Source organism: Gambusia affinis, linkage group LG09, assembly GCF_019740435.1.
Source record: "Gambusia affinis linkage group LG09, SWU_Gaff_1.0, whole genome shotgun sequence".
NCBI lineage: Eukaryota > Metazoa > Chordata > Actinopteri > Cyprinodontiformes > Poeciliidae > Gambusia > Gambusia affinis.
In genome coordinates, this window is record NC_057876.1 from 2,530,908 (window position 1) to 2,541,857 (window position 10,950).

General features: G+C 37.1%; 5 non-coding genes across 5 annotated transcripts; 3 read left to right on the plus strand and 2 right to left on the minus strand.

Moving 5' to 3' along the window:
• Positions 1–8,750: 8,750 nt before the first annotated feature.
• trnap-agg lies at positions 8,751–8,822 on the minus strand. The gene has a single exon. It is a non-coding gene; the product is annotated as a tRNA-Pro (tRNA).
• Positions 8,823–8,923: 101 nt separating this feature from the next.
• trnap-ugg lies at positions 8,924–8,995 on the plus strand. Its single transcript has one exon. It is a non-coding gene; the product is annotated as a tRNA-Pro (tRNA).
• Positions 8,996–9,382: 387 nt separating this feature from the next.
• Positions 9,383–9,454, plus strand: trnap-ugg. The gene has a single exon. It is a non-coding gene; the product is annotated as a tRNA-Pro (tRNA).
• Positions 9,455–10,121: 667 nt separating this feature from the next.
• On the minus strand, positions 10,122–10,193 carry trnap-agg. The gene has a single exon. It is a non-coding gene; the product is annotated as a tRNA-Pro (tRNA).
• A 101-nt stretch (positions 10,194–10,294) lies between these two features.
• Positions 10,295–10,366, plus strand: trnap-cgg. The gene has a single exon. It is a non-coding gene; the product is annotated as a tRNA-Pro (tRNA).
• The last annotated feature ends 584 nt before the right edge of the window (positions 10,367–10,950 follow it).

A 10,950-nucleotide genomic window follows, 5' to 3' on the forward strand; every position in this document is an offset into this window, starting at 1 on the left:
AGGCCAGATTAAATCAAAACTGACCCGTCTTTCTTTCCCAGTCCATGCTTTCAGGAAATGTAGCTTTTCTGCAGTAAAAAAAAAACAAACAAACATTTTTTCACCAAATATTAAAATGTCGGTGAACACTACATGTGCTAATGTCTGTCAAGTTGAATGGAGTCTTACTGAAACTGTCATGCAGTTGAAAGCAGCAGAAATCCTAAAGTGTGGCAGAAAGTACAAAGGAATTAAAGTGAGAAAAAATAAAAATAAGCAGAATCTCATTTAGCATTTTAAGTGTTAAACCAGTACTGGATTTCCACCTACAAATGCAAGTGGACATAAAGGTACTCCTTTTTCTTTTTTTTATTTATTTGGCTCTCCTATTTTAAAACATAATCAGGTTGTGATGCTCTAATTTCTGCTGCAGCACCAGCTACTTTCTCTGAAAATCATAAACAGTCGATGCTTCTACAGTACAGCTAATAACACCATGACTCAAGCCAACACCAAGCAGATGAAGGCAGAAAACAGTTAAATCTCTTAGCAGTCAGAAAAAGAAGTTTTTATAACATCTCAGTTATGTACGCTTAAACTGCATTTAGTTCTATTCAGGCAAATTTTGTGTACTTAGGTGTAAATCTGTATCCATGGAGATCAATCAAATAGACAAACACAAGCAGGAGAAATGACAGCACTATTAGTTAAAACTCAGAAGACAGTCAGTAGGCATCATCTTTTTTGAGATATTTAGAAAAAGTTTGCTTAAAATTTGCTTGACAGTTTGATGGAAACCAAACCTTGCTGTGGTGTGTTTGGTTCCTTGCACCAATTTTAACAAGCTGGTTATCCTCCATTGTTGGGATGGTATGGTGACATCTGGTGTCAAACTGGATGTTTTAACTATAGAATCACTTTAACCTTCAATTTTTATACCTGAGGGCCCAGAAATGGCAACATAACCTGTTTACACTAAATTATCAATACTAGTCATTTTATCTGAAAATGTTCAGATGTTTACTGTACTGGGTTAGAACTTTAGATTTAGTCTTGATCTCACTATCTATCCATCTTCCAACCATATTCATTGTTGCTTGATTTTCTCTTCTCTGCCTCCCATTCCTCTCCCTTTAACTGCCTCTTGCATCATTGCCTTTCTTACTGCTTGTATTGCATTGGTAATTTTTCAGGCCTTTCTTGTCTCCCTCTCATCTCCTTTTTCATTTCTTTTCCAATAACTTCTCTGTGTTGTCTCGTGTCATTTGTCTTGAGTTGCATTGATGTAGATGAGCCTCCGCCCTCCAATGACAGACACTTTTTTGTTGAAGGTGGCCTCTGCAGGAAACGATGGGGCAAGAGAATGTTTCACGTGGTTACATCACATTAAACCCAAATTTAAGAACACTGTCTTGAACGAATCTTCTATAGAGGTCAACATGCACTTTGTCAGACTGGATGAAAAAGTTGAGAGGGTTTTAAAGTGTGTCTAAGGCCGTTATTGGTTTAAGTAGAGAAACTCCCTGGAAGCACACAACAGTGTCTTTGAACTGTCAGTACACAGAAGTTATCCATCAGGTTTTGTAATGTGCAGTGGTGTTTGTAAAGTTACACAGTAAAAAATGAACAGAAACAATTTGGGTTATTTTGCCTGTCGTAACAGAAAAAAATGTGGAGTTTTAAAAGTCATAAAACTTACCATTCTTTTATAAATGTCACTATTTAAGTTAAGCTAAATATTTATCTTTACTATATATATATATATATATATATATATATATATATATATATATATATATATATATATATATATATATATATATATATATATATATAACTTGCTAAATAAATAGTAGGTCTGGAACTAAATATTTAGTTTGAAGCTATATATTTATTAGAAAAACAAATATTTAGCTTGCTACGTAAATATTTAGTTTGAATCAGAGACATTTATATATGAATCAGTAACTAGCTAACAATATGATTTTGAAAAATTAATGCATTTTTTTTTCTTATGACAAGTTCAATAATCCAAAATATTGCTGTTAATTTTGGATTGAGTAAGTTTAGAAATGGCACCCCATAATTTTATGTTGTCCCCTTATATTTCTATTTTTTTTTTTTTTACGATTTTATACATTTTAGGTTTTTGTTTTTTTTTACATTATTTTATGAATCTTTTTTAAATGCACATCCATGGTGGATTTGTATTATATGCATTTAGGTAATTTGTGTGCAATTTGTTTTTACTACAAACTAAACCACAAACAGGTATAATGCAAAAAAAAAAAAAAAAAAAAAAAAAAAAAAAAGTGGTGGCTATTGATTATTAAGAAAATATAAAATATTTTTACGTGTTGTATGTTATAAAAAACGGACAGATAAATAATTATTTTGAAATCCAAATGAATTTCATCAGTTTTCTAGCACATACAACTTGCATATTTGTGTTTTTGCATGTATGTTTAAGTCAATGGTCTTTCATGTCAACTTATTAAACCATTTGTGTATTTCTCTATGTGTCCTGGCTAATACAAAATGATAGTTATAATGTTGTTTAAATATTAATATTAATATTAGGAGAGATGATAAATTGCAGTAAGTAGAGAGATGTAACCCTGTAAACCAGAACAGATGAGTTTCCTGTCACCATATCAGATCAGCCACGGTTAATCATTTTCTACTTATTCACTGATGACAGTGATGTTGGTCTGATCTCCATTGGCTGCATATTAATCTTTATCTAATATAATTAAATGTCATCATTGACAGTTTTTCACAGTTTGTTTAATTAGTTTCATTTAGTGACCTAAAGTCTCAAGCATGCACCTCATTTTATCTGTAATGAGGTGGGAGTTTTTTTTAAGCTTTATTCGAATTATAGATGTATTTCCACAGAAAAGAAGAACAATCACATCTACCCCCTGTGTTTTAAATATGAAAAATATTTTTTGTCCTCAGCTGATTGCAAATAAAGCTCTTTCTTTTTGTCTGCGTCCCGATCTCAACCCAGCTCTCCTTCATCCTGTAATTGGCTTTGACAGCATGGAGGGCCCCCGTGCCGCGCCGAGCGCTCGCATTACTGAACTGAAAATAATAATCATCATTTCTCTGCCTGAGAATTACCGTACATACTGTCTGAGGTGGTGTGTCAGGTTTAAAGCTGCATCTTTGGCCTTTTCTTCTGTTGCTATGGAGATGGCGTAGTTGTAAAGCTCCACATTTCAGTCGGAATCGGAGAAACGAACGCTGTGAATTTAGCTGAATTGCTGATCTCGCCCTGTGTTGTGTGAGTTTTGAAGGTTTCAGGACGTTCTGGAACTTTTTCACTGACAGGTCCTCGGATTCAGCCGAGTGTTACCGAGGTGCCTTCATGCCCCCACAGGCTGACAGAAGACTGAATTAGAATACTTTCTTTCAGAGAAAGGGGAACCACTGTCCTTTTCTCAGACTGCTGGGAACACTTGGTAAAACTGCAAAAGCACCAACTTACCTTTCTTAAATCCAGCATATGGAAATATCTCAGAGATGTAAGCAAAATCACTTCATCTAAATGGATGGATGTTTTTGTACAACCTCTATACTTTTTTGTTCATCCAGTTTTCTGTCTCATCCTATTTATGTCCCACGTCTGAATGACCCTGGTAATGGTTGTGTATTCGTCCTGATTGCAGTCATGGACATTAAAGCACCTTTGTCCTCAATTTCAACAGCAACATAATCACATGTGATGTATGAATGCCTATGAAGGCTTTAAAGCACAAAAGCAATCATTTTATCTAACCTAGGCACAGGAAAAGGAGGAGAAATGAAGTAGCATGAGAACACTGCCAAGTTTACTGAAAAGAAATGTTACATTGAAATTACAGTCACTGATAAAACAGGTGAGGACATTTGAATGACATCCAGTCCATTTGGAATTTTAACCAATTCAACTTAATCTTTAGGTGGCATTTTTAGGATGCGCACTAGGGGGCAGTATCAGTCACATCTGAACTGACACTGAGGTAAAACAGCGAGTGAAGATCATGAAAGAATAGAATAATGTTCAGCTTCTTTTACTCCAGAAGGTAAAAGAAGATGTCTTTCAACTTCTGGAGCAAATAATTATATCACAAATACCAGGTATTTGTTTTAATAATGCTTCTTGGTAATAAATAGAAAGTGTTTAAAAACTTGTCTGGTTCAGGACTTGTTACGTATTTTTCAGGCACAAAAATGCCATATTATAACTCAATAAAGTCACTCTGTTACTTTCAGTTATTTGTAATTTAACACCTTGAAATTGGGTGTTAGAGAGTAGGAGCTTTAAGAAGCTCCTGCTCTTTCTGAAACTCCGCCTTCAGGAAGTCATCACAACATGGCTCCTCTATTAACTGTTTAACAACAGTTTCACCAGCGTTTCACTGAGAAGTAGCTCCTACAATGAGCTCAGCAGACGAGCAGTTCTACCAAATGTTTGCTAACTGCAGCTGGCTAGTCTGACTTATCGAGTGAACAAAATTATTTGTGTGATTTTAATTGCGTTTGTTATTTAATGGAAACACCGCAAATGGGAAACGGATTTTGTTTTTCAGCATTAGCGGAATACCAATGTTTTGCACACATTTGCAATGTTTTGGAATCACAGATGGCTGGAATCACGGCCAAAATGTGTCACATACAACTGCTGCTGTTGCTACAGCCCACGTTTTGTACGTCTAAGCAAATAAGTTGTTATAGTTTATGTTAAAATTGTAAAAATCAGAGAGCGACATGTGTTGCAGTAAGTGGATGAGTGAACATTTTCAGTTTTGGAATCTTATTCTGAATTTAGAATCTTGGCGCCTGTAGGTGTGCTGCGTTAAAACTGAGGGAACTGAGGACAAGCAGGGTTGTGGAAATGGCTCCTGCGGTCGAAGCACATCTTATATAACTGCTTTTCAGAGGGTATAGTGCAGCTGAAGACTTCACGGTGGTTTTAAATCACAGTCCAGTAATGCATTTATGTATAACTGAACTCATAAGCACTGAGCCTTTTCTCTTCATTGCTGCCTGTGACCAGCTTTTGTCCAAAAAAGCACCAAACAGCACTTTCCTTCCTTCCCATTCTTCTCCACAGGAACAGGCTCTATGGGAGGGAAGCAATCCCTTTGCACTTTTACAGCATTTCCTTCAATGATAAATCAATTTCTCAGACACAGAAAACACAGTAACACCCCCCCTCTCTAAATTGCGTTTCTTTATCATTCTGAGCGCCAGATAAAAATAATTTCAAAAAATAATAAGTACCGAGGGATTGGAGGCCATTAGCTGGTGAAATCAGCCTGAGCACATTCGATCAGGCTGCTTATCTGCTGTTAATTACCATTGTAATGGAGCAGAGCACCAGATCTGCTCTCATCCCTGTTTCTTCTCTCCCTGCATGGGCTCGCCTCTTTATCGGCCTCTTTGCGTGTTGAGAAATGCTAATAAGCTCGGAGTTTCTTCAAATCTTGTTCGTCCTTTCCCGGTCACACTCAGATATACATCAGCTTGTTACCCTTTTCAGATGAGTCACCGTCGGTCTTCTCTGTGCATCATAATAAGGAGCTTAGTCACTTCTGGAGTCCCAGATCTGCAGGAGCATCATTTAGGGAACATTTGAAAACAACACTTACTCAGCTGTGTTTCTGCTCCATGTTTTCAGGGTTAAATAGAATCCCAGCCTACTGTTAACTGCATCATGAGATGCATCTGAAGTTTTTCATTAACCAGGACCACTGAGAGTCCAGTGCTACCGTCTGTTTCCAATTCCTTTCAGCTCAGAGGACTTTACAGCCCTTGTTTGGGGTGCGATTGCAACTCGCTCCTCTGCCTTTCTCTGTCAGATCATTCCTTTGTGTTGATTTTCTTAGTTCTTTTTGCTGTTGTGCTGTTTGTGTTTTTGTTTTGTACTGACGATTTAAAACTGAAAGATGCTGTTTAGCATCTCAAGACTTCTAACAACTGAACTACAATCCCAAATTGCAAAGGTGTTACTAAAGGAGGCTTCATAGATGCAAAGCACGAAGAAAAAGGAAAAATTTTACAACTTTGAAGGGACATTATTATGTTATTGTTGGGTTTTTTTTACAGGCACTTTGCACTGTTATCACACTACATGTTGGATACACTGTGTATGTTAATGCCAATCAACAGCAAGCCAAACTCAATTTCAATGAGCCAGGAAGCAGAGTCTTCCTCCTTTATTACAGTGTTCTTGACAGCTTACAATTCTTCATTCAATTCAATTAAAGGGTTGAGTGAAATTATAAAACAAACATACAAAAATATGCATCAGTTTTCTTCATAAATGAACCAAATAACACTGCTAGTGCCACAACCATACATTAGAATTAACCTTAGCTGTTACTAGTAATAAACAGTCATTTTAGCAATATTTTTATATGTTAATTAGATCATTAGCATTATTGCTATGCAACAAAGCTCTTGGGCAATTCCTGGAACAAACACATCCACAAAACAATCTCTAAATAAGCTTCTTATAAAACACATATTAAAAAGAACAAAGATTGGACACAGGAGGCAAAGTTATATGCAAGCTTTCTCTGTAAGTGTCTTAACTGACTACTGCCTCTGTTACCCATAATGCAATGTGGCCTCAGAATTCATCTTCATAATAAAATGCATACAATAGACATACAGAAGTTTTTTTTATTTATTAAATGACCATCTTTTAGACATAAATTCTTACAAATAATTTATAAAATTTTTTCTTATCACTAAATCATTATGAACTATTTCTAACTTTTAACCTTGGGCAGAATACACATATAGTACAATCAAGGGGCTATTTTACCGTTAGTGCATAAAATATGCTTTACGTATAAAACAGTACTTAAGAGACAAATGACTTTGTAATTTAAGGCCTTGAAATTGTGATTTTGACTCTTTAAGAATTCCTCCTTTTTCTGAAACTCTGTCTTCAGCACAGCAAAAAGCCCAGTGTTGATCCAACTCCCACAGTATTGATTCAACACTTTTCAGGGTTTATGTCGGCCCACACTCTTCAGAGTTAAATGAACACTTTCAAAATAGTCAATATTTTAACACTGGATCAGAGTTCATTTTTTTAACTTGTAAAACAGACTTAAATAAACTCTGTTTTGAATGGTTAACACTGATAAAAGAACAAAAATGAACTACTTTGTTAGTGTTAATTTAACACTTTCATGTTACTTTACGATTCTGATTAAAATTATTTATAATAAAGAAAAACTAGAAAGAATAAATCAATTTTAAACGCTTATTTTATTTTTGCAGCTGTGTTTCAGACATTGTAAACTGTTGTACATTGAACAAACAATCATTAACAATCGATATAAGTTTGAATATTAAAAGACTTTTAGAGCTGGTATATTTACAAGATCTTTCACTATAAATAGCCATTAAAATATGAAAATGAACAAAGGTTTCCGTTATGTATTTGGTAAAAGCAAAGGTCTCTGAATAGCTCAAAAAAATTATTGTCAACTAAAAATCTATAACTTATCTTGCTCTCAAGTTCCTTAATCTGGGTGATTCTTTCACTTTGCAAATATCACTACAAAAATTCATAAAACTCATCAATGCAGCATCATAAAAGACATAAAACACAAAAAGACTTTTGAATAACTCAAATTACTGAAGAAAGTTTGACTTTTTAACATAAATTTAAAAGTGTAAAAACACACCATCTATGTCTATCAATTCTGTGAGCCACCAGTATGTTCATTTCTCTTCTTGTGGCATCACTGAGGGTTTGTGTTGTTCCACACTCTTGCAGAGCTTCTTCAGCACCAGACATCTTACACTTACACTTACAACTGGCTATGAAATGAAGAATAATTACAGAAAAGGAAATAAATGGAGACATTTCAATTACCCAAATATGGCACAAGAGGTTTGTAGAGTTTAGGGGCACACTGAAATCCTGTTACCTTTTTAGCAGAATTTTCATTATGAGCATTGTCACCTTTTTGCTTCTTGCACGATATCTCATCTGTGATATTATTATTGACGTTGATACATTTGAGCTGAAGTTTGAGAAAGGCACAGGAGCAGATGAACATTCTGAGAACTCTTAGGAAGAGGCCAAAACAACATCTTTTTGTAAAATCTTTTTGACGCCTGTTTTAATTTGCTTTTATATCTCGCCATCATGGCAATAAACCTTCAGCATAACATTGACTTCTCTACTGCACTGAATATTTCTCATTTAACTTCATCAGCTGTTGCATCAGTTGGCAAGCCAAAACTTTCAATGACTGGAAAAGTAAGAAGGCAAAATTTTAGAGTGCAATTATATAAGCCATCCATCCATCCATCCATTTTCTAAACACCCTTGTCCCTAATGGAGTCAGGAGGGTTGCTGGTGTTTATCTCCAGCTGCGTTCCGGGCGGGAGGTGGGGTCACCCTGGACAGGTCGCCAGTCTGTCACAGGGTAACACAGAGACATACAGGACACACAACCATTCACACACACACTCACACCCAAAGAGATTCTCGCTTTGGGTGTGAGAGGTCCTGGGTTCAAATCCCGGACGAGCCCTGTAAATTTATTATTGGCAACTGACATGTTAAAGAAAACATTTTCAGAATTATATGGTCATGAACAACAAAATAAATTAACAAAATGGCTGACTTCCCACACGCTTGCCTTTAAAACATAAAAGGAGATGTTTTGTAATATATTTGCAAGGTTTCCAAAATTTTGGGGGGATGAAGGTATACAGATAAGCTTTGCTGGGTTGCCCACTAATGTTCAAAGGGGCTCGTCCGGGATTTGAACCCGGGACCTCTCGCACCCTAAGCGAGAATCATACGCCTAGACCAACGAGCCACTTGTGCATATAACATACCACTACAAGGCTGTCTTGGGCTAGTTGGCTTGATGATAATGATGCTCCTACTGTCAGTTACAGACAATGTTTTGAAGCATGTGGCTCGTTGGTCTAGGGGTATGATTCTCGCTTTGGGTGTGAGAGGTCCCGGGTTCAAATCCCGGACGAGCCCTGTGAATTCATTAGTCGCAAAAGACATGTTAAAGAAGACATTTCCAGAATTATATAGTCATCAACAATGAAATAAATTAACAAAATGGCTCACTTCAAATACTTGCTTTTGCCAGATGAAACTAGATGTTTTCTAATATGCTTGAAAGTTTTCCAATGCAATTGTGGATAAAGCCTTACAGATAAGATTTTCTGCATTGCCTACTAGTGTTCAAAGAGGCTCGTCCGTGATTTGAATCCGGGACCTCTCGCAACCTAAGCGAGACTCACGCATTGACCAACGAGCCACTTGTGCATGTAACACACCACTACAAGGCTGTCTTGGGCTAGTTGGCTTGATGAAAATGCTGCTCCTACTGTCAGTTACAGACAATGTTTTGAAGCATGTGGCTCGTTGGTCTAGGGGTATGATTCTCGCTTTGGGTGTGAGAGGTCCCGGGTTCAAATCCCGGACGAGCCCTGTGAATTCATTAGTCGCAAAAGACATGTTAAAGAAGACATTTCCAGAATTATACAGTCATCAACAATGAAATAAATTAACAAAATGGCTCACTTCAAATACTTGCTTTTGCCACATGAAACTAGATGTTTTCTAACATGCTTGAAAGTTTTCCAATGCAATTGTGGATAAAGCCTTACAGATAAGATTTTCTGCATTGCCTACTAGTGTTCAAAGAGGCTCGTCCGTGATTTGAATCCGGGACCTCTCGCAACCTAAGCGAGACTCACACGCCTAGACCAACGAGCCACTTGTGCATGTAACACACCACTACAAGACTGTCTTGGGCTAGTTGGCTTGATGAAAATGCTGCTCCTACTGTCAGTTACAGACAATGTTTTGAAGCATGTGGCTCGTTGGTCTAGGGGTATGATTATCGCTTTGGGAGTGAGAGATCCCGTACAAGCCCTGTGAATTTATTATTGGCAACTGACATGTTAAAGAACACATTTTCAGAATTATATGGTCATCAACAACGAAATAAATTAACAAAATGGCTCGCTTCACATACGCTTGCCTTTAAAACATAAAAGGAGATGTTTTGTAATATATTTGCAAGATTTCCAAAATTTTGGGGGGATGAAGGTATACAGAAAAGCTTTGCTGCATTGCCCACTAATGTTCAAAGGGGCTCGTCCGGGATTTGAACCCGGGACCTCTCGCACCCTAAGCGAGAATCATACGCCTAGACCAACGAGCCACTTGTGCATGTAAAACACCACTACAAGGCTGTCTTGGGCTAGTTGGCTTGATGAAAATGATGCTCCTACTGTCAGTTACAGAATATGGTTTGAAGCCTGTGGCTCGTTGGTCTAGTGGTATGATTCTCGCTTCGGGTGTGAGAGGTCCCGGGTTCAAATCCCGGACGAGTCCTGTGAAATCATTAGTGGAAAAAGAAATCATAAAGCAAACATTTTCAGAATTATATGGTCATCAACAACGAAATAAATTAACAAAATGGCTCACTTCCCACACGCTTGCCTTTTAAACATAAAAGGAGATATTTTGTAATATATTTGCAAGGTTTCCAAAGGTTTGCGGGTATGAAGGTATACAGATAAGCTTTGCTGGGTTGCCCACTAATGTTCAAAGGGGCTCGTCCGGGATCTCTCACACCCTAAGCGAGAATCATACACCTAGACCAACGAGCCACTTGTGCATGTACCGTAATTTCCGGACTATAAGCCACGACTTTTGTCTCACGCTTTCGACCCTGCGGCTTATACAACGATGCGGCTTATTTATGAATTTTTTCTAATGGCCAGTAGGGGCACTGGAGCAGAAAAGGTAAGCGTGAGACACCTGGAATATATCTGTAGAGGAAGACTAATGTAACATCGTCCTTTGTGCATGAATAAAATTAGCTTGAACAGACCCTCATCATGGAGAATGCAAGAAGAAATGCATTTGATGCAGCTTTCAAGTTAAAAGCAATCGAGCTGGCCGATAAAGAAGGA